We start from the raw sequence: 26,689 nt of genomic DNA on the forward strand, positions 1-26,689 counted from the left end.
AAGAAATTGAATAAAAAATAACCTTCCTGAGTGAAGTAACAGATATAGAGGAGTTCACTGGTAAATTCTACCAAATATTTAAAAAGAATTATTCTAGTTCTTTTGAATCTTGTCCAGAAAGTACAAACAGGGAATACGTCCTCTTTTTTTTCTCCCTGTGGTGCAGTGCTGAGGATGGGACCCAGGGCCTACTGCACGCCAGGCGAGTGCTCTACCGCTGAGCCACCTCCAGCCCCTAACTCATTCTTTGAGGCCATCATTACTTTAATATTAAAATCAACAAAGACCTCACAAGAAAAGGAAGAATAGACCAACATCTTTCATGAACATAGAGGCAAATGTGCTCAACAAAATGTTGTTCAACAAAATGTTGAATCCAGCAACATATAGAGAGTCACGCCCCACAACCAAGTGGGACTATCCTAGGTATGAAAGGCTGGTCAGCATCCTGACATCATTTCATCACCACCTCCCACTGTCCAGCATGTAGGACACCTAGAAAAAAGTGGTAAAGTTTTATAGGGCTTGTGTAAAATTGCTCAATTTTATAGGCACCCTATCTATAGGATGATGGGAAATAATGAGTTAATGTATTTCAACACATCAACAGACTAAAGAAAAAAACACACATCAAAAAGTGCAGAAAAGGCATTTGCTAAAAGCCAATACCCATTCAGCAAACTAGATATAGGAACTTCCTTGGCATCTATCAAAACACAAAAAGCCCACAACCAACGTCACATTTAATGATCAGAAGCTTGATGCTTTTCTGGTAAAATCAGGAATAGTGTGACAAGGATGTCCCTCTTCTTACCTCTGCTATTCAACACTGGTCCAAGTTAAGGCAACCTAAGAAAAGGTGGAAGGCATACAGATTGGGAAAGAAGACACAAGACTCTTTTTGTTTGCAGCAGACATTGTTCATGCAGAAAATCTGAGATAACTGACCAAAAAGACTTTCTTGGAATTAATAATTGCAGCAAAGTTGCAGAATTAAAGTTAATATATGAAAATCAATTGATTTTTCCCACATATCAGCAATGAAAGTAGAATTTGAAATTAAAAAAAAAAAACTCAAGGAAACATTTAAGTATAAATCTAACAAAATTTATACAAGCCCTATTTGTACAGGACCTATATGAGAAAAACTACTCAAGTCTAATGAAAGGTATCATAGAAGAACTAAATAAATGCAGAGATATTTCATTTTCTCTGATAGAATGACCCAGTATTTTCAAGGTATCAGTTCTTCCCAACTTCAATTACATAATACATGCAATCCCAAAGTCCCAGAAAATTATTTCATGCATATCAACAAACTGATTCTAAAGTTTGTAAGAGGCAAAAGACCCAAAATAGCCAACTCGATATTGAAGAAGACCATAGCTAAGGAATGATGCTGACTTCAAGACTCAGTACAAACATGAGCAGTGTAACTCCACATCAAGTTCAACCACAAGAATGGGATCAAACTTAGAATGGGTTGCACCCCATGAATGTATAGTCTATCAAAATACACCCTACTGTATCTTGTAATATTAAGTCCTGTAGTTGAAGACTTTCATCCACACAATTTGTGTATCTAAAACAACAAATTTTAAAAAAGACAGTAGAAAGCTATAATAAGAACCATGTGGTACTCATCAAGTAGACAAAAAAAGTATATCAGTAGAACAGAATAGAAAGGCAGCAACAGACCTGTGTAAATGCAGTCAGTCCACTGAAGGTTGACAAGGGAACAAAGACATCCAGGGAAGCTGTCCTCCAACAAGGGTGCTGAGCCTCGCCACAAACCTCAGACCCATCATGAAAATCAATTCAAAATGGATCAGAGCCAGGTGTGGTGGCACACATCTGTAATCCCAGCAACTCGGGAGGCTGAGGCAGGAGGATCACAAGTTCAAAGCCAGCCTCAGCAACTTAGCAAGGCCCTAAGCAACTCAGTGAGATCCTGTTGCTAAATAAAATATTTAAAAAGGGCTGGGTCTGTGACTCAGTGGTTAGTGCCCCCTGGTTAAATCCCCCTACACACACACACACACAACAAAAAAAGGATCAGAGACCAAAACGTACAATGCACAACTATGAAATCCTAGAAAATAAGAGGAGAAAACCTGTTGACTTTGGGTATGAAAATAACTTTTTAGATACAGCACCAAAGACGAAAGGAAATGATAAGTTGAACTTCACTAAAATTGAAAACTTCTGCTCTTTAAAAGGCAATGTCAATATAAGAAAACCACAGAGTGGGAGAAAATACTTGCAAAAGATGCATCCAATAAAGGACATTAACCAAAATATACAAAGAATCCTTAAAGCTCAACAACAACAACAAAACTAACCAGTATTAAAAATGGGCAAAAGACCTGAAAAGATACTTCACCAAAAAGATATACAGATGGCAAGTGAGCATGGAAAAGATGTTCAACTTTGCATGTCATCAGGAAATTGCAAATTAGAACAAGATAACTTTATACACTTATTAGAATGACCAGAGTTCAACCACTGGCAATACCAAGTGCTGACAAGGCTGTGGAGCAATAGGAACTCTCATTTATTGCTGATGGGAACAGAAAATGGAAGTCACTTCCCAAGATTGTTTGGCAACTTATCACAAAATTAGACAAACTTTTATAACGTCGTGATACATGATCTGGCACTCACCTTGTACTTGAAGACTTACATCCACACAAACCTGCATGCACATGTTTATGGTAATTTTATTAATAGGTGCCCAAAGCTGGGAGGAACCATGAAGCAGGTGGATGAATAGACAAGCCGTGGTGCCTACAAGGTACTCAATGCCAAGGAGAAAAAAGCTAGCAAGCCACAGGGAAAACAGACAAGGCTTAGATGAATATTAAGTGAAAGAAACCAACTTGAAAAGGTTACTATTTTGTGATTCTAACTAAAACCATGCAGACAGAAAGAGATGATGGTCAGAGGCCGGTGGGGAGGGACAGATGAATCAGCAAAGCACAGAGGATTCTTAGTAGTGAACTTATTCTTTATGAATCTACAATGACAGATACATGTTTTGACAAAATTCACAGATGGACAACACCAAGCGTGAGCCCTAATGTAAACCATGAGCTTTAGATGATAAACACGTATCAACAGAAGTTGTCAAGGGTAAGAGATGCACCACAGCGGCTGGGATACGGGGTGGGGTGGGGGGTGGTCTCCTCCTCACTGCGCATGTGGAGAAGGGGGAGTGCATGGGAACTTTGTTATATTTTGTTGTGTACTTTTAAAAAACTACTCTAAATAAATAAAGCTTATCAATTAAAATAACAACTTTCCTGTAAGGTATACAGGTTTTTCAGTTCTAGCCACCGCAGACCGCATCTCCACCATGGTAGCCAACACTGCGGGCATTCATTACTTCACATGACTATCTTTGGCTGGTTCAAAGAGGACCTCTGACAACATCTAGCCCTATTGTTTAGGTACATTCTGTCTTCATAGCTGCATTACAAAAATATATGTTTTTTAAATAGATAAAGAGGGAAAAAATCCCATAAGAATTAAACAATTGTTAGGAGCTGTCTTCAGAAAAAAAGGATGAATATCTACAATTTTTAATTGCCTTATTTTAATAACTGAGGAAAAAATCAGAACAGGAATTAAGCTACTAAACAGGCATTGATATAAACAAATTATATCAAGGTAATGTGATTTTTTTTCCAATAAGACAAACTATAGGCTTTATGGATTACAACAAATCAAAAGACTCACCTGGATACATGGTAAATATTTTTAAACATTCTTTTTTTTTTTAATCAAACTTTCTTTTTTTAAAGAGAGAGAGAGAGAATTTTTAATTTTTTTTTTTTTTTTCAGTTTTCGGCAGACACAACATCTTTGTCTGTATGTGGTGCTGAGGATTGAACCCGGGCTGCACGCATGCCAGGTGAGCGTGCTACTGCTGGAGCCACATCCCCAGCCCCAACATTCTTATTACTAAGAAATAAGTGACTAGAATTATATTTTCAGGACAAACTAAAATTTAAAAGGTTGCTTTGTAGTCATTTTTCTGAGCAGACTATCCATATCTCTCATCAGCTTAATAAATAAGAAAATCCACCAAGACGAAGAGGCAGATATTTGAGCATTAACTAAAGGGCTTTCTGGTGGAAGCTATTTAATATTCTTATTAACAACTAAATTAAAAGGGAAAATAAGAGAATAACTTTAGCAGAGTAAGCAACTGGGCAATGTTAAAAAATATCAAATCAAATTATGCACCTTACCAGGACACAGATGCTAACAAGATGGTGCTGATAAATAAAAGAAGAATGGAGAAAGTCAAGGCCCAAATCATTCAAGCATGGTCAGGGGCTACTCAATGAATGTAAGCTGGCAGCACTGAAAGCTGAACACTTACTGAGGATGACAGAAACACTAATTAAAAAGTAGAGTTTTGGCAAAATGGCACACTGAGCTGATGTAAATGGGTCTTTTCTCACACAGAAACACTGGATAAAACATAACAAAAATGCTTTTAAAATACATAGTCAAGTTAAAAAAAAAAAGAAAGAAAAAGAAAAGGGAAATCTCCAGGCACCTGAAATCAAAGAGACATCAAAATCAAAGCTGGAACAGTAAGTGGGAGTTGAGACCATGACAGCTCATGGGGGTTTCAAACTCCGTGCAGGCCCTGGGCTTGGAGGAGGACACATCAATGCGCACACGGGGACTGGGAAAAAGGGCTTCAAGCAGGTGAAGGTGGGGAGTTAGAACTGAGACCCTTGCTTAAAGCCCGGAGCCTCAGATGCCTATTCCTCCTGATATGCAGGCTAAAAAAATTTCTTCCCTGGCCCAGGGAAAAAGGGACAAAAAGTGCTAATTATCTAGGGCATGAGTGGGACAAATGACAGACCATGGCAGAAACAGGAGATAATATTTGTAAAATTTAAAGGCATCAAGGAATCAACATCTAGAATAGATAAGAATTCTTATAAATCTTAGGAAAAAACTGAAACCAAGGGGAAAAAAAACTAGACACATTGGCTAACAAGTAGTAATGTATTTATTTAACAATAATAACAGCTGGCATTTAATTGACTCCTACTGTACTCATGCGCTTCACATGAGTGTACGTAACTCACATATTACACAACTCGTTTCATCCTCTTAAAATCTGATGAGGCAGATAGTTACTATACCTTTTACCAAAGGGAAGACTAAGGCCCAGAGAGGTGGAATAATTTCTCCAAGGTCAAATAGTGACATGTGACAGACTCTAGATTTGAATCCAACATATCACTAGTGAGTACCTAAATTGATACAGCTGTTTTGGAAAAGCAATCTGGTGATATTTAGTGATACATATTGTACATGTACAGGAAGCATCCTCCTGTATATATCTCTTAGAAAAATTCTCACGTAGGTCCATTAGGAAATATGGGACAGTGGCTGTGGTAGTAATGGCACACGCCTGTAATCTCAGCAACTCTGGAGGCTGAGGCAGGAGGATTGCAAGTTTGAGTCCAGCCTCAGCAACTTAGCAAGACCCTGTCTCAAAGTGAAAAATAAAAAAGTGTTGGGAATGTGGCTCAGTCACAAAAAACATCCCTGGGTTCAAACCCTACTACCAAAAAAAGCAATCACGGAAGGGTAACTAGAGATTTGGAGACTACTAAAATATACTGGAGAGGACAACTATATGCTGCTGACCTCACAAGTAAAACGTAGAAGCCTCTAACGTAGTTTACTGTGTTTCTGCCTCTCTTTGCAAGGAAGTTAAGTGGAGGCGAGGCAGACCCTGCTGTGGTGCAGCTGCAGCGAGCTTCTCAGAGTAAGACTCTGTGGGAGAACACGGAGTCCTGGACCCTCCAAGTCCTGGGGACTGACATACAGAGGCCACCCAAGTTATTACTAAGTACTTACTTGGGAAAACTGTCACCAGAGGTCCCATGGGAAGAACGTTTAAGCAACAAAAGAGCACAAGAAGATGGCTGCTCCTCAAAGGAACAATATTAAAGCCTAGAGAAAGGACCAGACTGATACAGCACGAAGATACTTAGAAGAGACGTAACTGGCTGAACTGAGAGCGGTATAATGACCCGAAACACAAATGGGAATTCAACACAAAGTAGAAAACTAGGCCAGCATTCCGAAAGGAGCACACAATATTTATTTATTTAAATTTTTATTCTGTCTACTTCCAAAAAGGATTCGAAAGTTTGGGGGGTTCTCTAAGGTACAAGAAACAACACAGAAGAAAAACCAGGGGAGCAAGTGGGAGCTAATTCAGTTTGTAGGGCACACAGAACCCCTATAACTGAACAGGGAAGAAACAACACCAAGATGCACCGTCTCCATGCACACTGCTGAGTTCAAGACAGGCACCTGTCCTCAGATCCACAGTGGCTGGCAAATCCCCTGGCAAGGCGCCAAGCACAGGCCCCCGCTGCCGCTGTTGGAGGGCATGGGACTCTTCCATGCCTCAGGGAACTGGACCTGCGGTTTCCCAATTTACTGGACTCGATTTCCCGCAAGTCGTCAGCCAGCAACACGCTCTGGCCAGCAGAAAGCACTTCTGGACCGGCTGCCCACCGTCGCCTCAGACGGCCAGGCACCGTGGGGCACAAAGCAAGATCTGTGCTGCAGAGAGTGGAATAAACACTGATATGATTAAAAAGAGAACTTCTGAAAGGACTTGATCCATGAGAGACAGAAGAAGGAAAAGGGGAAAAGGGATAAAACAGAAGGAGCCCAATGAGTGGCAAGGAGCTGGAAAGGAAGGAACTAGTAAGGACAACCGAGGCTCGATCTCGACAGGGGAGGGTGAAAGGGAAACCAGAGGGAAGGGAGGCCACCCAGGGCCAGGAGAGGCACACTGGGCGTGCAAGCCAGAAATGATGTCTGCGCACAGGCACACGGCCCGCACCTGGCACTGGAAAGACACCCAAGAACTGGCTGCCATTGCTGTTTATGGACTCTGGGCTGGCCAGAGGAGGTCTCCGAGAACACCCACGGAGGAGGAGTGGGGAACAAGGCAGGAGCTGAGGAACCTGCACCTGCTTTCTCAGGGAGGAGCTCCTAAAACAGGAACAGCACAAGTAAGATGCAGCCTTCCCAGTGACAGGCGGCCTAGACAAATCCGGGCAAGGGACTAGCATAGGAAGGAAGAGCAGGCAACCTATACACACTACCAATAACCAGCCGGAGGTGCACGGAGCAAAACCTGGGCGCACCTCTGCCTGGATTTCTATATTTCTATATCCAAGAGAGAAAAGCCATTCAAACTCTCGATCAAGGCCCCTCAAAATTCAGTTCCCCTAACAATTCTGCCCTCTCCTTTGGGCACACTGATCCCTCGTGGTCTGTGCCATCTCTCTTTTCATCTGGCTTGATGAGACCTCACCTGCTTTAAGTACTTCTTTACTGTTGCTCTGATAATCCCACCTCCTGAGTAAAATCGTGCCTTCTATCTGGATGCCTGGGCTCTGCTCCAGCCAGAGATGGGGAGACCTTGGAGAGCCCACTTTGTTGCTTTCACTGAGCAGGAGTTCATTACTCATCTATCATGCACTCTTGTCATATGACCAAATGACCTTAGTCCGATCTCCTTCCTTTCTGAGGGAGGAAACTGAGGTCCTGGGGGGCTGAGCTGCTCTCTGATCCAAGTTGGCTTGAACCCTGTGGCTATTTAGTATCTCACAAACAACCAGAGTCAGGTGAAATAACAGGCACTCTCAACATAATTAGAGCAAAGATCACACATTCAGAGACAAGAAATGGGGGATTTGCTACACACAAAAAGATGATTTAAAATGTTAGGTATCTAAGGAATCAGCTAAGTTAAAAGAGAATCCCTAGCAATTATTTCTGAGAATGCAAGGAAGATTGGTGAGGTTAGAAAAGGGTGACTATAGCTTTTAGCAGGCCCAGATTTCTCAAGTTCAAAAGCAGCTGTCATTTGGTACCGTTTCCTAACACTGACTGCCTGATGGGCAGTAATGTACAGTGTAAAGAACGCTGATTTCCGTAGCTGACACTCCTAGGTTCGTGGCTGTCTCTTCCTGCATATAACCATCATGGTCTCTAATGTTACCATCGCTATAATAACCATTCCATCCCCAAAGCCAGTCTACTTCAGTTCCAATCTCTGAAATTTGGACCAACAACTGAATGGTTTATATGCTTCCCTAAGGTACATTCTGGTCACTGGGAAATCTAGGCAGCCAGTTCAGCTCTGAGGAACTGCAGTGTGGGCAGCCCTAACAGGGTAGAATCAGGCACAGCATGGACCTTTGGGGCTTTGGGAGGCCGTCTAGTGGCCTCTGTCCTACAAACCAAGTAGGGATGATGCTGAGATAGTAATACCTTGCTTATGTTCTGGGAGTTACAGCTAGCTCCCAATTCCATTTATCCTCATTTTACAGATGAGGACGAAGGCTCAAAGGTGCTAAATGCCTTGTCAAAGGCCAGTGAGCCAGTAAAGGGCAGAGTCTGTACTTAAGTCCAAGTTTCCATTCCCCTCTAACATGAGGAAGCCTCACTGGATGCCAAGACTTAACTACCTACCACTTCTGCAGATCCTGCTCCTTCCCAAGAGCTCAGCAGCCACTGAGAAGTATAGCTACCCACACTTGGTTACTTAACAGGAGCACTGAAGAGTCTCACCCCCAGGAGAACTGATCAGTGAGACAATCATTGGCTCAGGAGACCATATTTTTCTTAATTATCTATTCATATCTCATGTTGGAGTCAGTCCCCGTAATACCCTGCTCTACCAAATTATACTAGGATATTTATCGAAGAACCACTAACAGCTACTGATAATTAAGTACCTTCCTGTTTCTAGCACTTTTTACCTGCTTTATTTTTAAAAAAATCTTTATTTTACATTTATGTGGTGCTGAGGATTGAACCCAGTGCCTCGTGAATGCTAGGCAAGCGTTCTCCCACTGAGCCACAACCCTATCCCTTTATCTGCTTTAATACTAACAATCCAGGAAAATTATTAAACCCAATTTATGAATAAGGTCCCAATAGTAGAGAAGTAACAAGCCTGAGAGCACAGCAAGTCAGTAGAGGAACTGCGAAGACTTCTGCCCTTTTATCAATCAAATCAGCTCCTCAAACTTTAAAGAACCTAAGAATCACTCCGAGATCTTGTCAAAGAAAAGACTCTGATTCAGAAGTTTTGGGGTGGGGCCTGAGATTCTGAGCTTCTAATAAGTTCCAGGTGACACCGATGCCAAGGAACCGTCCCTGAGTAGCCAAGTACTATGACACTGCCTATTCTCAAAGCAGTTTTGTACATCTAATTATTACCAAATATGTTTTAAACAATTTAGCCTTTAAGAAGGAAAAGAAAAAAAAAAGGTCTCAAGTTACACTCACATCTCTTCCTTTGCACCTGCCCTTGGCTCTAGCCAGAAAAACAAACTCTGGAGTAGCTCTGGAAATAATTTACAAAATATGGAGGATTCTGTAGCCGGGCTTTAGGCAAATACCTCTGTAGCCTCCTGGTACCAACCCAAATGCCTCTGAAGCATTCCAGCAACCTGGTAGTTCCAGGCAGCCAGCTTCCCAGGCGGCTGCCAACGTAACTAGACCCAGAGGCGCCTGTCCCAGCTAAAGCTGTTCCTGACCTAAAGTGGCATGTTCGCCAGACCTGATAAACCTTTGAAAGGCCTAGCATGTAGTCAATCAGTAAGTGTGTGTGGAACTGGATAGAGTACGGAGAGCGTGGCCCACGACCTACATGACCTACTGTGACATTTCCTTTCCAGCCACTATGCCACCTGTCTTCCCCACAGTTTCAGACAACTTGTCTTCCTCAGCCTCCTCCCCAGGTCCCCTGAAGGCTGTATTGGACAGCTTTTGAGGACATATTCTGTTTTGTGACATTACATCAAAAATGAAAGTCCAATGTTATGCACGGCCTCGGCATCTAGCAAAATCGTGAGGGCCTCGATGACCTCACCACAAGTACCGTTCCCCACTCCGCTCCCAGCTCCAGAGCCAAACAATCTTCCTATCAAAAGGACCAGGTCCAACTCCTGCTTATCCCCCAGTAGTGGGCTCCAGTTCCCTGCCAGCCCCCAAATTAGTCAAACAAGCCAATCACATCCTCTGGCAGGAACCAGGGCACCTGCCCCTGGACTCTACAAAGGCGCCTCCCACAGCCTCTGCCTGTTGGCTCTGCTCCTAAGTGCAACCCACGTGGCCTCACCTGTGTGTGGCTCCCTCTTCCTCCAGGCTGAGTACGGGTGACTAACAAACTGCTGCTGAGTGCCTCTGGTGTCCTGCATCTGGTCATCCCCCCAGCCCTACGGTGGGAATCCCTCCCTCATCAAAGGGATGTATGAGAACCAATTAAAACATCTCTTTATCTTTTTTTTTTTTTTCCCAGGCCACCTGTCCTGCCCTTTTCCACATCCCTGAATCTTTCGAATGCCTTTGGCAAGGTCCTCAACTGCTGGGGCTGTGCTAAGCTCCTCCCACACACTTTCCCATCTAATTCCCCTTGCAGCCCTGCCAGGGAGCTGGCATGCTACCCTACTTCACAGATCTAAGGAAGCTGATGCACAGCAAGGTTAGGCAGCTTGCCCGAGACCACAGAGCCCGCAGTTTGAGCAGAGTTCAAAGCAGGTCTGCTGCTCCCTGCTCTTAACTACCAGCTTGGCCTCTCTGCTGACAGACCTTCTGGGCTCGCCGCTATTGCCCCATTCCTCTGACAGGCAGATGTACCTGCTGCTGGAGGGCGGGGCAGGAGCACCTGCACTGAGGCACCTGCTGCTTTTCCTGGTTTCTGTCATGGCAGGGCAGCTGTCACTGGGAGACAGCACTGTGGCACAGGCCAGCTGGCTGGCTGCCAAGACTTCCCAGGCCGGCTTGAACTGGGTCTACCAAAAGGTTGTCAACCCGCAGACACAGAAACCCTATCCTGTCACAGTCTCACAGTTAATTGGACTTGAGAAGTTGGACAATACTATTTAAACTCAAAAAGAATTACATATAGGAACCAATTCATTAATTCATAATGTGAACTGTGCCTATTCACTGCAGTCATCTGAAAAATTTCAAGTGGCAACATCAATATCACCAGAAAGCTGTTAGAAATCCAAGAAGAAAACAAAGGGAGTTAACTGCACACAGCCAACACACAGTGAAGGCCGGGGCGCTGGTTTGGCGTCAGGGAAACGGGCCGGCAGAGCTTGAGGGGCCGTGTGTGCTGCCAGCACTGGGCCTGTTCCTTCCATCGTGGAGTGCCTGGACTCTCCTGTGGCCGTCCCCTGTGATGCAGCTGTGCTGCTGTGCCCTGCTGGGAGATAACCTTTAGCAGGTACCCAATGCCACTGGGCATGAGCTTGTCTTCCAGTCTCTCTCAGACTACAAGGAGCACCTCTCCTGCCTCTGCCCGCAGGCTTTCTCTTAGTGCTCGGACACCTGGGGACACCTGCCTACAGCCACCCAGAGCACCTCCTCCTTAAGAAGCCTAAGCCCAAGGATGTGCCTGACTCACCTCAGCAGCTCCTGGCTTCCAGTCATCACCAAATGCACTGGAGTCCTTTCATTCCCGTCCTAGTCTGCTGCCTCCAGGCCGCTCCTTGACAGATTAAAACTTGGGGGGGGGGGGGTTATTATCACTACCCACCACACATGAAATGACTCCTCATCAGAGAAATTATGCAACTGGAATTATCCTTAGACTGTTTGATTCATCCCTATCATTTCCAGATGAACAAACTGATAGAAATTAAGTGACCTGTCCAAATCATGGATCTAAGCAATAACATGGCCAGAACCAGGATCTGGACCTTCAGCCAATACTTGAACCAAAAATCCCAAACACCTAACTTCAGACCACGGGTCCTGGGTGGGGAGGGCTTCCATGTATCTCACAGACAGGCAGAGCTCTAGGCATATTTACAGCACATTTACCATTTTTTCTTTGAATCTTTCTATAGGAAAACAACTATCTTCAAGCTATAAAACTGACCCAAAGTGTCTCAGGGAACATGTGATTGCTACTTTCTCAACCCACTGTCATTAGAATTATAAGTCAGGTTTGTGGCTGAACAATAACAAAAAATCTTAAGTGAATATTCAAGATATTCAAGTAGTACAAGTTTTTTTTTTTTTCTTTTTTTCTTTTTCTGGTACTGGGGATTGAACCTAGGGCCTCAAACATGCTAGACAAGCACTCTGCTACCAAGCTACACCAGTACTTTTTGAGACAGGGTGTCCCAAGGCTGGCCTCAAATTTGCAATCTTCCTTCCTCAGCCTCCCGAGTTGCAGGATGATCACAGGCGTGTACCACCATGACCAACTTTGGAAAAGTATTTCAATGACAATATTTACTGGGCAGCAGTGGTCTTAGATCATGGACTCTTGCTCTGGCAGACTAACTTGGGTAAATCACTTTGATCACTGTGAACTTCAAACTTTACAGTTTTGATGTGAGATGAATTGAGACAATGCACCTGAAATGCTTTAGCAAAGTGACTGTCAACAGTAAATGCTCAATAAGTGTTAGTTGCTGTTATTACAAAAACACCACTTGCATCAACAACGCAGAAGAGGTGAATGAGACAGGCCTTCACGCGGTGCCGAGGAAGCATCAACTGGAAAATAACCTGGAAGTTACCTGCTCGTGGAGAGCTAGAAAAGGGCTCAAAGACAGGCACGAAAATGTGGGGCTGGCGGGGAACGGGGACATTTTATTTGCACCACTGGAATATTTTACCAGAATGAGTTTACGTATTAACTGTATAATTACATATAAATTTAAAAATAAGAAATCCATGAGAGTTAAACAAACAAACAAACAAAAAACTGTTTAACGTTTATATCCTTTAGACCCATTGCAAGGACTCAACCCAGAAACAGAGATACAGCGAAATACTGATGGACACTGTATTCAGAGCAGTAGCATTGATGGCTAAAAACCTAGACGGTTAAAATAAATGAGATTTTAAAGTCAATGTTATACAGCCATACTTATGGAATATTATGGAGCCATTAAAATGCAGGCTCTTAGCTGGGGACGTGGCTCGATGGTACAGTGATTACTTTTACTTGCCTATCACACATAAGGCCTTTCTTTAGTTCAATCCATAATAAAACACACACAAAAAAAGGAGGAAAGAAAGGGCTCTCTCTACGACCTAAAGGACATGTAACCAAAGAAAACATAAATTGATCTTATCAAATTTTAAAACTCCTATGTATCAAAGTAAAAAGATAACTCAAAAAATGGAAATAAATATTTTCTGATCATATATCTGATAAGGGTCTAGTATCCAGAATATATACATAGTATACCAGAATATAGCCTTGGGGACTCTTACAGTTCAACAACAAAAGGACAAATAAGCTAATTTTAAAATGAGCAAAGGCTCTGAATAGACACATCCAAAGATAGACAAAACAGCCAATGAGCGCATGGAAAGAACTTCAACATTGTTAGTCATTTGTAAAATGTAGACCAAAGCCATAATGACATATCACTTCACATCCATTAGGACAGCTATAATTAACAAACAAATAAAAACAAAAAAAAAAAACAAGTGTTGCCGAGGATGTGGAGAAATTAGAAGCCTCACAGAATTGCTTGTGCAAGTGTGAAATGATGCGGCCACTATGGAAAACAGCCAGGCGGTTCCTCAGGACATTCAACACTGTGATGTGATAGGACCAGCAAGTCCACGCCCAGGCACACACCCAAGAGAAATGAAAACCCGCACCCACACAAAACTTTGTGCACTAGTGCTCACTGGGCATTAAAATAGCCCAAAAGTGAAAACAATCTAAATGTCCATCAACTGATGAACAGACAAAATGTATATCCACACAGTGGAATAATATTCATCCACAGGAAGAAGTAAGTGCTGAGACGGTACCACCTGGAGGAATCCTGGGACATTCTGCTAAGTGAAAGGAGCCAGAAGCAAAACATCACGTGATTCTATTTGCATGACAGGACCAGAACAGGCACATGCATAGAGACAGAAAGTGGGTGAGTGAATGGTTGCCAGAGGCGGCAGGGAGGAAGGAATTAAGAGTGATAGCCAATTGGCACAGGAAAAAAATGGTGCAGCCAATCTGGAAAGCAGTATGGAGATTCCATGGAAAACTGGGAATGGAACCACCTTTTGACCCAGCTATCTATCCCACTCCTCGGTCTATTCCCAAAGGACTTAAAAACAGCATACTACAGGGACACAGCCACATCAATGTTTATTACAGTACAATTCACAACAGCTAAACTGTGGAACTAACCTTCGATAGATGAACGGATAAAGAAAATGTGGCATATATATACACAATGGAGCATTACTCAGCAATAAAAGAGAATAAAATCATGGCATTTGCAGGTAAATGGATGGAGTTGGAGAATATAATGCTACGTGAAGTTAGCCAATCCCAAAAAACCAAATGCCAAATGTTTTCTGATATAAGGACACTGATTCATAGTGGGGTTGGGAGGGGGAGCATGGGAAGATTAGATGAACTCTAGATAGGACAGAGGGGAGGGAAGAGAGGAAGGGGTAACAGGGGTAGAAATGAAGGTGGAATGAGATGGATATCATTACCCTAAGTACATGTATGAAGACACGAATGGTGTGACTATATTCTGCATACAACAAGAGATATGAAAAATTGTGCTTTATATGGGTAATATGAATCATAATGCATTCTGCTGTCATATATAACATATTAGAATAAAAAATAAAAATAATATAAAATATTAACATAAATATTAATAAATATAATAAAAATTTTCTAGGGTTACAAAAGTAGTGATGGTCATAGACTTTTGAACTGTACCTTTTTTTTTTATATACCTTTATTTTTATTCAGTGCTAAGGATCACCCCAGGGCCTCGCACATGCTAGGCAGACACTCTACTGCTGAGCCACAACCCCAGCCCCTTGCACTGTACCTTTTAAAACAGTAAATTGTATAGTTATGAATTAGGTCTAAATTTTTTTCTTGAAAAAAATTAGGCATTTGAAAATTTTTAATAATGTGGGAGAAATGCTAAATACTAAAAGGAAAACAACCATATACTACTAAATATACATATAAATCCAATTTGGTTTAAAATGTGTGTATGCCCATATACATTTGCATAAAAAATATAAAAAGTATGCCAAAAGGCTAACAGTGGTTATCTGTAGGCAGTATCATTATGGGGAACTTATTCATGTCTTCATGTTATTCATATTTTTCTTCATATATTTCAAATTTTCCCTGTAATAAATATGCACTATTTTTATAACCAGAAAACTTAAACAGAGAAAGTAGATCTGCCTGGCTTCAAAGCTACTGGCATTTTCAATATACCATTCACTGACTAAACATTTAAGCTCAGTAAAATAAGACATACTCTGCTAGAAGGTAATTTGCATTAAGTGTAGAACGGGGTTCAAACCTGAGTCCATGCACTGGGAAGGGGGAAAGGAGTGCACACTCTCTTGGATGTCAAGTTGTCCAACTGCACAATTTCTCAGGAGAGGGCCCACGGCTTTCATGAGCAGCAGCCTGGCTTAATGGCTCAAAGACAGAGCTAAGCCAGACTATGCAGTATGGATTGTGAACGTGCAATTACAACTTATATGATCTCAGGCAATGACCTAACCTCTGTGGGGCTCAGGTTCCCCATTTACAAAATAGGGATAACCACTGGGTTGTGAGAAGATGAAATGAGTTAACACATCTAATGCACTGGCACTATCTTCCAGGGACACAGTGTGAGCTCATTAGATCAATTAGCAATAGTCCCCATCATTACCACCACAACCTCACAACCAGACTCTCAAGGAGGGAGAGACATGGAGATGCCAACGACCACTCAGAAGGCTGTTTTCCAAATCTCCAAACTGGCAGCTGGCATCCAATTCTTGATGACCCTGTAACAACCATTCTACTCCACTAATTTCTTTTTCCAGATTTTCTGATGAAACTCTTCTTTTGAGGCATTCTATAAGATGCAGTGAGGCAAAATATTCAGCCTAACCAACTGCTTCTATCCTCCTATCTTCTGACTGATTCATAGAAACAAGCGATTTTTCAAGACCACTGCAGCAGAGGAGGCTCTGGGAGACTCAGGAGGCTCTGGGCACCTTCCCGGGCACACTGCTCTGACCCAGCACTCACCCAAGATGACTCTTCACAGCCCCGACTACACAACCCTTTGTGCGACTCATTCATCTATTGAGTGACTAGGGATCGGGACTGCACTGTACTCAATGCCAACTCTCCATCCTGCAGTCAAGAGTCTCGCCAAGCAATCACCACTTCAATGCTTTCAAATCCAACCTCTCAGGTATACAAAAGACCCCTGGCTTTGTCACTGGCGCTGACAGGCATTTTGCTGACCTAAAAACGTGGATGATTTCTGAGTTTTCATAACTTGATTAGCAGCATATACTTTTCTCAGCAGGAAATAAATCTGGACCACACATTAACAAAGTCCCAAATTCTAAATTCAAAGATACCCATCTAATGTTAAAATAAAAGGGTCCTGGCACCTAAGAATATCATAGCGGGGCACTGTGAGGCCAGAGGCTGTGTGCTGGACAGTAAAGTTCTGGAGCTCTAGAGACACAGCCCAGGGTGTGAAGCCCAGCTGTGCCTCTCAGACTGCCTGTAGGACTTTAGGCAGGCTAAGCTGCTTAACTCTCTGGGGCCTCATTTCCTCTTATGTAAAATAGACATAATATTAGTCCTTATCTTACAAGGCATTTGTAAGAATAAGCGAGTCCATGTAAGTGAGTCAGTCAACATGAAGACTGTTGCTAGCTATTACTATGTATCATAACTTACCGCCTTTGGAAAAGAGAAAAAACACACCTGCCAAACACTTGTTTTTATCACTCTGCTCCATGACTTTAAGTTCCATGTATATCTTCCATATAGGTCAACTATTACATGATTATTTTTTAAAAAAGCAAAGACTTCACAGACAACCACACTAGCTTCATACAAGTGATCTGGGAGGAAAGTCAGCTGGGAAAGAGGGCGAAAGTGGAGAGTGAGGACTCCATGACATGAGTGCTGGGCTACAACCTGAGAGACGTCTCACAAAACCTAAAATACGCAGGCAATTCAGAGAGACAAAGAACTGAAAACACCTGGCCCAATTCCCACATTTCATAGCTAAGAAAAAGTGCTTTAAGATCATCCAGGTCACTAACGACACAGAGACTCTATTACATAAGTCTTAAATACGCAGTCATACCTGTGAGGGACTGATTCCAGGACCCCTCTTTGGGTACCAAAATCTGAGGATACTCAAATCTCCTATATACTTACTGGTGCTGGGGACTGATCCCAGGGCTGAGCACCTGGACACTGCCACTGAGCCACACTCCTAAGCCCCAACTCCCTTATTTATTAAATGCATAATAAAAATTTGTCCCTCTGTGTCCATGTAGGATTGGGGGGACCCCTATGGAGAGCAAAATATTAAGATGCTCAAGACTCTTATGTGAAATAGTGCAGAATATGCATATAACCTAGGCATATCTTTCCATATATCTTAAATCATCTCTAGACGATTAATTAAAGTATCTTATACAATAAAATGCTTAGTGACAAAAACAACAAAAAAAATATGTACATGTTCAGTATTTTTTTCCCAAATATTTTTGATACAAGGCTAGCTGAATCCACAAATGAGGAACTCCACAGGTATGGACAGGCAATTGTAATTTTGGGAGAGTGGCGGGGAGCGGGGGGTAACTGGGATTGAACCCAGGGGTGCTTTCCCATGGAGCTATGTCCCAGTCCTTTTTAATTTGGAGACAGGGTCTCCCTAAGTTGCTGAGGCTGACCTTAAACTTGCAATTCTCCTGCCTCAGCCTCCCAAGTTGCTGGGATTATAAGCGTGTACCACCCAATTGCATATTCTAAGTGGAAGGCAAAAGGAAGACAATTTGGAAAGAGGAAGAAGAAAAACAGTATGGGAGGTTAAGATAGTGACCGGACAATAACAACAGCAGCTAATATATCAGCTTTTGGTATCTCCGAGGCTTGGTGGCAAGCGTATTATGTATTTTTGCAAAACCTGTGAGACAGTTACTATTATTAACCCCACTTTCCACTGAGGAAATGAAGGCCTAGAGAGATGAAATGAGTTGCCCAAATCACAAAGCCATTGAGTGGCAGAGTCGGTGAATGAACCCACACTGTCTGATCCCAGAGCGGGAGCTTATGCCACCAATTCCTATTCTCAAGCTTGAGAATGTAAAATGCACTGAAGCCCTAAATCCCAAATCTTTCTCCTACTAAAAATTTTGGATAACTTTCTCTGGTCAGAGGCATTGCAGAGATACATGATCAACAAAGTGTTTTTTTTTTTTAATTAGTGCACATTTATCATACAGAATAATGGGTTTTATTGTGGCAAGCTTGTCGAGGAGGATAACATACTTTGATCATAGCACCCTTCTGACCCCTCCCAGTCCCCTTCCTCTTCCCTAACAGTCTCCCTCTACTCTCATGTGTCTCCCTACCCCTAAATTCCATGAGAGGAAATACATGCAAAGTGGTTTTATTTTTATTTTTTTATATTTTTTTAAAGAGAGAGTGAGAGAGTGAGAGAGAGAGAGAGAGAGAGAGAGAGAGAGAATTTTAATATTTATTTTTTAGTTTTCAGCGGACACAACATCTTTGTTTGTATGTGGTGCTGAGGATCAAACCAGGGCCGCACGCATGCCAGGCGAGCGCGCTACCGCTTGAGCCACATCCCCAGCCCGCAAAGTGGTTTTAAACACGAGCAGAGGCTGGGGTACAGCTCAGTGGAAGCTCGGCACTGCAGACATCAACACGACATAAAGCAGGGAGACCGAGGAGGAGGCCACTTCTCCTGGGCTTTGTCAGGCGCTGCTGCAGTTCGGGTCTTAAGTGCCCCCAAAGGCCCAGCTGTTGAAGGCTTGTTTCCCAAAGTGATGCTCCTGCCAGGTGGCAGGCCTCTAGGGAGGTCCTCCGTTCACAGGGGGTGTACCCATGAAGTAGACAGTGGGACTCCCGTCCCTTCTTTTTGCTGCCACCACGAGGTGACTGGACCTGCTCCTCCACACACTCAACCATGATGTGCGGCCTCGCCTCAGGCCCCAAAGCAATAAAGCCAACCCTGGACTGAACCTCCAAAACTGTGAGCTAAAATCAACCTTTTCTGCTTATAAGTTGCTTTATCTCAGGGATGGAATGCTAACCCAGACACACCAGGCGCACCACCTTGTCCCCCACCTTGTCCAAGGCTATAAAGCTGGTGACAGTGAAGCTAAGGATGTGGTAGTCCATGAGACCCAGGGTAGCCAGAGCCCGGTCTGCTGTGCTTGCAGTGCACAGGGCGTCTCCTGCATCCAGAGGACCTCTGCTGAGCTCAGCCAAACACCCTGCCCCGAGGCTTGACACTACAGAGAGAACATTCCGATTCATCTCTGCTCCCGGCCCAGGTGAAAGGCACAGGCCATTTTTCACCCAAATCCTGCTTTTCTGACATCTTTGTAATAGGTACCAGAAGCGTGGAAGAGACTCTGGCCCCTTCCTGCAACACTGACCTGGCACAGCACTCGGCCACTCAGCCCACGGAAGCCCTCTGTGCACATGTCACAGAGGATCTCCATTCTCCTCTCCTCCTAGTGCTGAGAGCTTTTCTTTTGCTTAAGAAGTGGGAATTACTTTCATCTCTAGCTTTCCCTCATCCGTCACCAGGGAGTGTAACAAGAGAGTTATCTTAAGGAACTAACAGAAAAGAAAAATGCAAAAGAGGGTAACTTCTCTATTGCCTTTAACGCTGGGAAAGAGCCTGTGGGATTCCATAGTATTTGCTTAAAAATGTTCAAAGAAAGACATGGAAAATTTCATCCTTAACATTTTACTGCCCAGGAAAAAAACCCCAGAACTCTGGGGGCCAATTATTCTGCTGTCTTGGACTTTGACCTTCAGAAGTCTCCCTCTGGTTTTCACCTGATGGAACTGAGGGCAGCTGACAGCAGAGTGCCAGTAGAACGAGCAGCTTGTGACCAGGGTGGTCACATTTAATGACTGCCAGGCCTTCAGAACAACGTCCAAAGTTACAGCACCAGGCCAAACCCACAGGCTAAACGAGCAGCAAGCTTCACTGTCGTTTAATTTAGATGCATTAGTTCCTGCTACGCGCACATGGTGCCAGGAGCTGGGTACTCCAACAGGGGCAGTGCTTTGAGAATCAACCAATACTGGACGCACTAATAAAACCAGAGAAAGACAGGGAGCACAGGAGGGGCCAGGACAGCAGGGGAGGTGCAGGGAGTGGCTGCGATTGAACAGGACCTGGGACCACGCTGCCTGCCGCTGGTGTGCACAGCGGCTCTCTGCTGCTGCCTTGGCTTCTGCTCCTCCCAGGCCAACTGGCGCTTAAATGGTCTCAATAAGGAGTTGTAACACCTTACTATTTTATAGAATTGGGTTCTAAACCTGACCTTAGCTTTATAATTTGAATACTTAACCTTTTACAATATATTTCCTCAAGTGTAAAAAGAGGTTAACATGTACATTGGAGCTCATCATGCTATCCTTAATTTACTATGCTTGAAATTATTCTTAATTTTTTCAAATGGGGGCTGGGAGCTCAGTTCAGTGGTAGAGCGCTTGCCTAGCATGAGCACAGCCCTAGGTCAACTCCAGCACCACACATAATAACACTTATTTTTTTAAACAGGAAGAGTGGTATCTACTACTTACCTGCTGTGGTAATTACATGATTATGGAAAACACCTAAGTACAGTGTCCGGCACTTTGTATGCATTCAATAAATGGTAACTTTTATTATCAACATGATATTTCTGGGATGGGATAAAGAGAAGAAAAAAATACTTGGAACCAGCAAATTAATGACTGCAGACTTAGGAATACCCGGATGTCTATACAACAGAGGCCACCATTCCAAATAAGGGTCCCAGGGACCTGTCACCTTCCTCTTCCCCTTCCCCCTGTGCTCATCCATCCAACAGATATGCCCTGACGGTGGACTATGCGGGACACAGTGCTGAGTGCGAAGAACAGGAAACAGGACAAAGACGCAGCAGGGACCATGCAGCAGGATGGGCTCCGGGCCAGTCAATGACCATCTGAAGCCGATGTCAGACGCTGGAGGATGTGAGCATATAAAACTTCTCTGAGAAGTTCTGGAGGGATGTAAGACTTTTATGTGGCAATAGAACAATGTATACAAGTCTAGTATATAACAAACTACAAATATGTTTGCAACTTATACCATAGATATCCCTTATCTTATAAAAAGAGAAAACAAATTTCAAATATACTGAAATATTATTTCTTATCTGACAGATTTACAAAACACCAAAACTGTAAAAAGTTTTGTAAGTAGTAAAGTAAGAAGAGTAAGAAGTAAAGAAGTGGGGTCAAGTATAAAATAAAAACTGTAAATATACCTTTTTAAAAATATTTTGGAATAATGCAAATGGTCACAAAGTTTAAAACAAAATTAGGTTTTTTTCTTACTAGTGATGCTCAATGTTTAAAACATTTGACTGCCTGTGTTGCCAAGTTGTTGATATAAGTACAGGGAAAATAATTATATCAAGTGACTTCTTCTCCTGTAACATTTGTACTTTTTTATTCTTATTTTTATTTTTTGAGACACAGTCTCTATGTTGCCTCAAACTCCTGGGCTCAAATGATCCTCCGGCCTCAGCCTCCTGGGTAGCTGGGACCAGAGGCCCACACCACCACCTCTGGCATTCATGGAGTAGACACTCAAGACAAAGGGAACCTCCTAGGAAACTGAAACAATGTTCAGTAACATAATGGTCAGGGTGGAGAATGGCCATGCTGCTGTCCTCGCTAATAACATGACCACGGATGTCCAGGAGGGGAGCAGCCTTGAAGGCCCTAAACGTGGTCCACTCGTCTGAGAAAGGACGAAGTTCTGTGGCCACTGTTTCCAACTCTGCTCACTAGAAGCGGGAGAGAAAGGGGAGAGGAAGGGGAACCAAGGGCTGAGGACTGGAGAGCTGGGGAGCAGCTGCCAGGCCAAGGAGCTGCAGGACTGGAGGGCAGGCAGCCACCCGAGAGTCTGAAGCAAGGGGCGACATGTTCCGATCTCTGCTTTATTGGGATCACTGGCCACAGGTACCAGACAACGCAAGAGGAACAAAGAGAACCACTGCCAGCCAGAAGGCCGCTTCTGCCACCCAGGACCAGAGACCACAGGAGCTTCGGCCAGAGGAGGAGAAAGCAGGAGAGAGCAACAGGCCTGGAGCCCAAGGGGATGTGTCACTTCTTGGTAGGGAGAAAGGGGGATCCCGAAGAACAGAGCAGCATGGGTTACTTCCTTTGGCAACTAGGAGGTGCATCCGTTGAGACCAGGAAGGGAGGAGAAGGACCAGAGGGAAGAGTCACTGCTACCAAAGCCCCGACACCATCTTCTGGAGCTAGTGGGAGCAGGTGCCAAAGGAGTTAGGAAAGGTGACCCACCAGTCAGGCTGCCGTCCTAGGAAGCGGAGAAACAGAGGCCAGCGTAAAGGCTTAGATCACGAAGCGTACGAGCACTGGGATCGGACACTGCTCACTCTCACTATACTTTTAAAAACAGAAAAGAGAAGAATGCTATTTAAATAACCAATATTTGAAGCCTAAAAGCTATCATTTACAATTATAAATCTTTGCTTCTAATCTCCCTCATCTTTCCCAGGCCCTTCCCTTCATAGAGCACCCTCTACTGTTTGGTCTGTCCCAGACGGGACTCTGGTTCCTTGGTATTTAGGTCACTCATACAAATGCTCCAAATGTAAGACAATTAATGTTTCAATATAAACAACTAATTTTTAAACACTATATGGGCCAAACTCCGGCCTACAGTTTTCTCTTGCGGTCCCATTAGATAAAGATATGCCAAAAACAAAAATTTCCCTTCCTTTAATTTCCCTTTGGGTACTAATAAAACCAGAAATTAGGGCCGGGGTATAGCTCAGTGGTAGAGCGTGTGCTTAGCATGCACGAGGCCCTGGGTTCCATAGCCAACACGCGCGCGCACACATACAAAAATCCAGAAACTCTATCTGTGAATTGACTTTTTCAGAGGTTCCAGTATTAAGTTCTGAGACAAGATTGCTCTCAAAATAGAAGCGCTTTCCTTTCACACACGCAGAGAGGACTCTCGTGGTCAAATGCAGGAAACATCCTTTCTTGACTTTCTTCCTTGAATCTGTCCCCTCCTCCTCCTCTTTTCCTTTTAACCCAACTTTTCTAAATCTGAGGACTGACCCCCAGGCAGGAAGCTGACGTCTAGACACAGAGCATGAGGCTTATGCTGCCTCGTTCTCTTGCCCATCGCAAGAAACAAATATGTAATTAACTGGACCTTCCATTCCACAGCATCTATCTATTCAAAACATCGTGCTGTATATGTTAAAAACCACACAATGCTACTTGTAAATTTAAAATATAAAAATAAGAAAAACTTAGGGCCAGGGACACAGCTTAATGGTGTGTGCTCAGCATGAACAAGGCCCCGGCTCTGACCTCTAGCACTGAAAATACATCAATTTTAAGAAGAAACAAATATGCTACCTGCCAGCAAGGCTGCGGAGATAGCACCCCACACCTCACTAAGTTCCCGTAAGGTGTTGACAAACAGTCATCTCAAAGCATCACTGAAGCATGCCATGGGTAGACATCTGTATTAAACATTCGATTATGCTTGACCCCTTCACACAGGAAACAAAGCCTGAAAAGATACTTTCAAAATTCTGAAGGCAAGGTCACAGAGCAGTGGAGAGTCATAGGTTTCATGACTTCAGTCTGGGGGTGTTACCTGTGATCTTTCATTATTGCTCTGCACCCTTTGAGGGGGTCCAGGACCCCTCTAAAATCTGATTGAAGTGATGGGCTCTCTTTCCAGAAGAATGACATTCACACAAATTTATAGGCATTGTTCAAAGAATTTGTGGGTTCCCTGGTATGCAACCATTTACCCCAAATTAACAATCCCTGGCTTATGTGGCGCAGCTGTAATATATTTACTCTATGTAAGGGAATGGGGTGTTGGCATTAGGATGGTGGGATGTGGAGTGAAGTAACACCGGGGAGTAGGAGGGAAGCCAGCTTTCTCTCCTTGCCCGTCTCCTGAGGGCTGCCAGAGTCCCACAATTACATGCTCTCTGCAAATGAAATACTGCACCCTCTGTGTGACTGGAAAGTGACAATCTCAGCTCTGAATTTAAATGCCCTTAGTATTTAATTCTTTCCTCTGTGTGATTAGTACTTTGCTTTTGCACATTATCAAGATGATGGCTTCAGAAGGCAGGCTACTGGAGATCCGGAAACCCACATGTCCCAATTCAATTTCCTTGTGGAAATCAAAGAGCTCACTCTCTTGAGGAGTTGAAAGAGGCTGAGGGGTCACCTCCTTCCCCCAGGGTGCTGGTGTAGGCAGCACTCGGAAGGGTAATGTAAATACTCAGTATGAGGCAACAGGGCAGACCAATTTGTTTTTCAATCTATTTTATTTCAGTTCAAAACATCATTGCAGACAGACAGTCCAAGAAAACAAGTCACACTTTGGTTACACTCAGTCTTCCTCAATCTCCAAAAGCAGCAGAGTGTTGCCAAAATGTGGCTTGTTTTACTGGGCTGCTGTCTGCACTGATGCTTTGAAGTGAAATAAAATAGATTGAAAAACAAATTGGTCTGCCCTGGCTCTTCCTGCAGTTTCGTATTACCCTTCAAAGCCGCGTTTCCACCCACTCTTCACTGGAACCCAACAGATCCAAATCACAGAGTGAGGCTGCTGCACTCAGACGTGAAGGGCCCACCCAAACCTCAAACAGCAATTTCACTCAGGGCTGTTGCTTAACGCTGCATTAACAGGCCCCTCTGTCCATCAGTTCCCTGCTCCATTTGCTGGGTGGGAGTATATCTTTTGGTGACATGTGCAATATTGTTACTGGACACGGTTTAAAGCAAAACTTGACACCGCTGTTCTGTACAGCTCTCTTATTATGGCCTCAAATTGCTTATGTTGATGAGCTCAAACACCCTATTTTCACTTATTTAAAAAGCTTGCAACTTCTTTCCAAGCATTCACTACTCTGTCTTAAAGTATACAACATCATTTTTACAACATTATTTTAGAGGAAATTCACAATTATTTGCAAACAAATTTTGAAGTCAACACCAACTAGAAGAGGCCTGATACTTTTCTGAATCCTTTAAGAAAATGCAGATGTTGGGGCTGAGGGTGTTGGTGCGCTTAGCATCAGAGGCCCCAGGTGAGGTCCCCAGCACCCAAAAAGAAAAAGCAAATGTGGACACCTCTAACGGAGGGGCATAAATGGCTTCCAGCTTAAACACTAAAATCCTGAAAACCATGTAACCTGGTTTAAAAATTAAACCCCACTTGAAAAATTCTTTCCTAAACACAAAGAAAAAAACAAGATCTGGGGCTGGGGCTGGGGCTCAGCGGTTGCGCACTTGCCTGGCAGGTGCGAGGCCCTGGGTTCAATTCCAGCACCACATATGAATAAATAAAATAAAGGTCCATCAACAACTGAAAATATATTAAAAAAAAAAAATCTGTCCCGCTCCCCCTGAACATAGGAAAACACCCGCCCCTGCCACATTTGCCTGTAACACATTTTTCTGGATTTTTGTTTTTATTTAGTGCTTCAAATAAAGTTTCATTTGAGGTCAAATTTGGTTAGTTTACTCTAACTGGAATTCAGGAATATGTTTAACAATAAAAAGAAAACACCAAACTTATTCCGATACCTTCTCCTTTAATGAGCACATCCGCATTGCAGGCAACTGACCTGCACCTTCCCAAGGGAAGCAGCTCACCCAGGGGAAGCTGGACTGGCACCAGGGACCAAGCACAGCACTGTTGACCACAGCACAATCACTCGCCCTGGGTTCTCTGCCACCCCAAGTTCCTGCCTACCTTCTGGTCTCTGAGCTTGCTGAAAAGTTCCTCCCCTGGCTCCTCCCCCTTTTCCCTTCTTGCCAGGCTGGCTTAAACTCCCTTTTTGAAGAGGGGTCTTCCCTGGGCAGAGTGCCTAGCATTTGCAGAGGCCCTAATGTCAATCCCCAGTATTCCCAAAAGAGGAGTCTTCCCTGACCACTCAAGGCGAAGGGGGTCTTGCAGGTAAGCATCTCCGCTGTTTTGATTCCCTCAATTTTGAATAACATATTTGTGCACTGTCCTGACACTAGGTTTCAGTATCTGGGCCTCTGGGACTGCTCACCCCAGTGATCACAGGGCCTACCACAGTGGTTCCTGATACACAGCAAGCACTCAAATATTTGCTCAGTGAATGACCTGGATTTGTTTATTTAATATCTACCTGGAAACACCAGGTTGTGAGTACTGGCTAGCAACTGAGGGTATAAAAGGTGAGGTATGGTCTCTGCCCTTGGGGACCTCCCAAGCCAACAGGAAAGACAACAGATGAAACAATGTAGTGTGACGAAGGTTTAGCTTCAGCTTCCAATTTCCTGGAAATCTTGGAAATCTCTCCTCTGTGAGCCTTTTCCTCATCTGTAAAATGGGAATAATTACACTGCCTGTGTCATTGTGTTGGTGTGAGGAGTAAGTGACAATCCATATAAAGAAAGAACTCAGTCCTAGTACCTGGCACAAAGGAATCACTGAATAAACATTAACTACGAATTGTTATGCTATGACAACTGTGTTTGAAATTATCTTTGTAT

General features: G+C 43.5%; 1 protein-coding gene across 3 annotated transcripts in view; it reads right to left on the bottom strand.

The window, feature by feature from the left end:
- Zbtb40 (zinc finger and BTB domain containing 40) overlaps nt 1-26,689 on the bottom strand; it is a 68,280-nt gene that overhangs the window by 40,058 nt on the left and 1,533 nt on the right. The gene's annotated exons all lie outside the window — the stretch shown is intronic.

Source organism: Marmota monax, unplaced genomic scaffold, assembly GCF_021218885.2.
Source record: "Marmota monax isolate L192 unplaced genomic scaffold, Marmota_monax_Labrador192_F-V1.1 WCK01_AAM20220418_F8-fsc00008, whole genome shotgun sequence".
NCBI lineage: Eukaryota > Metazoa > Chordata > Mammalia > Rodentia > Sciuridae > Marmota > Marmota monax.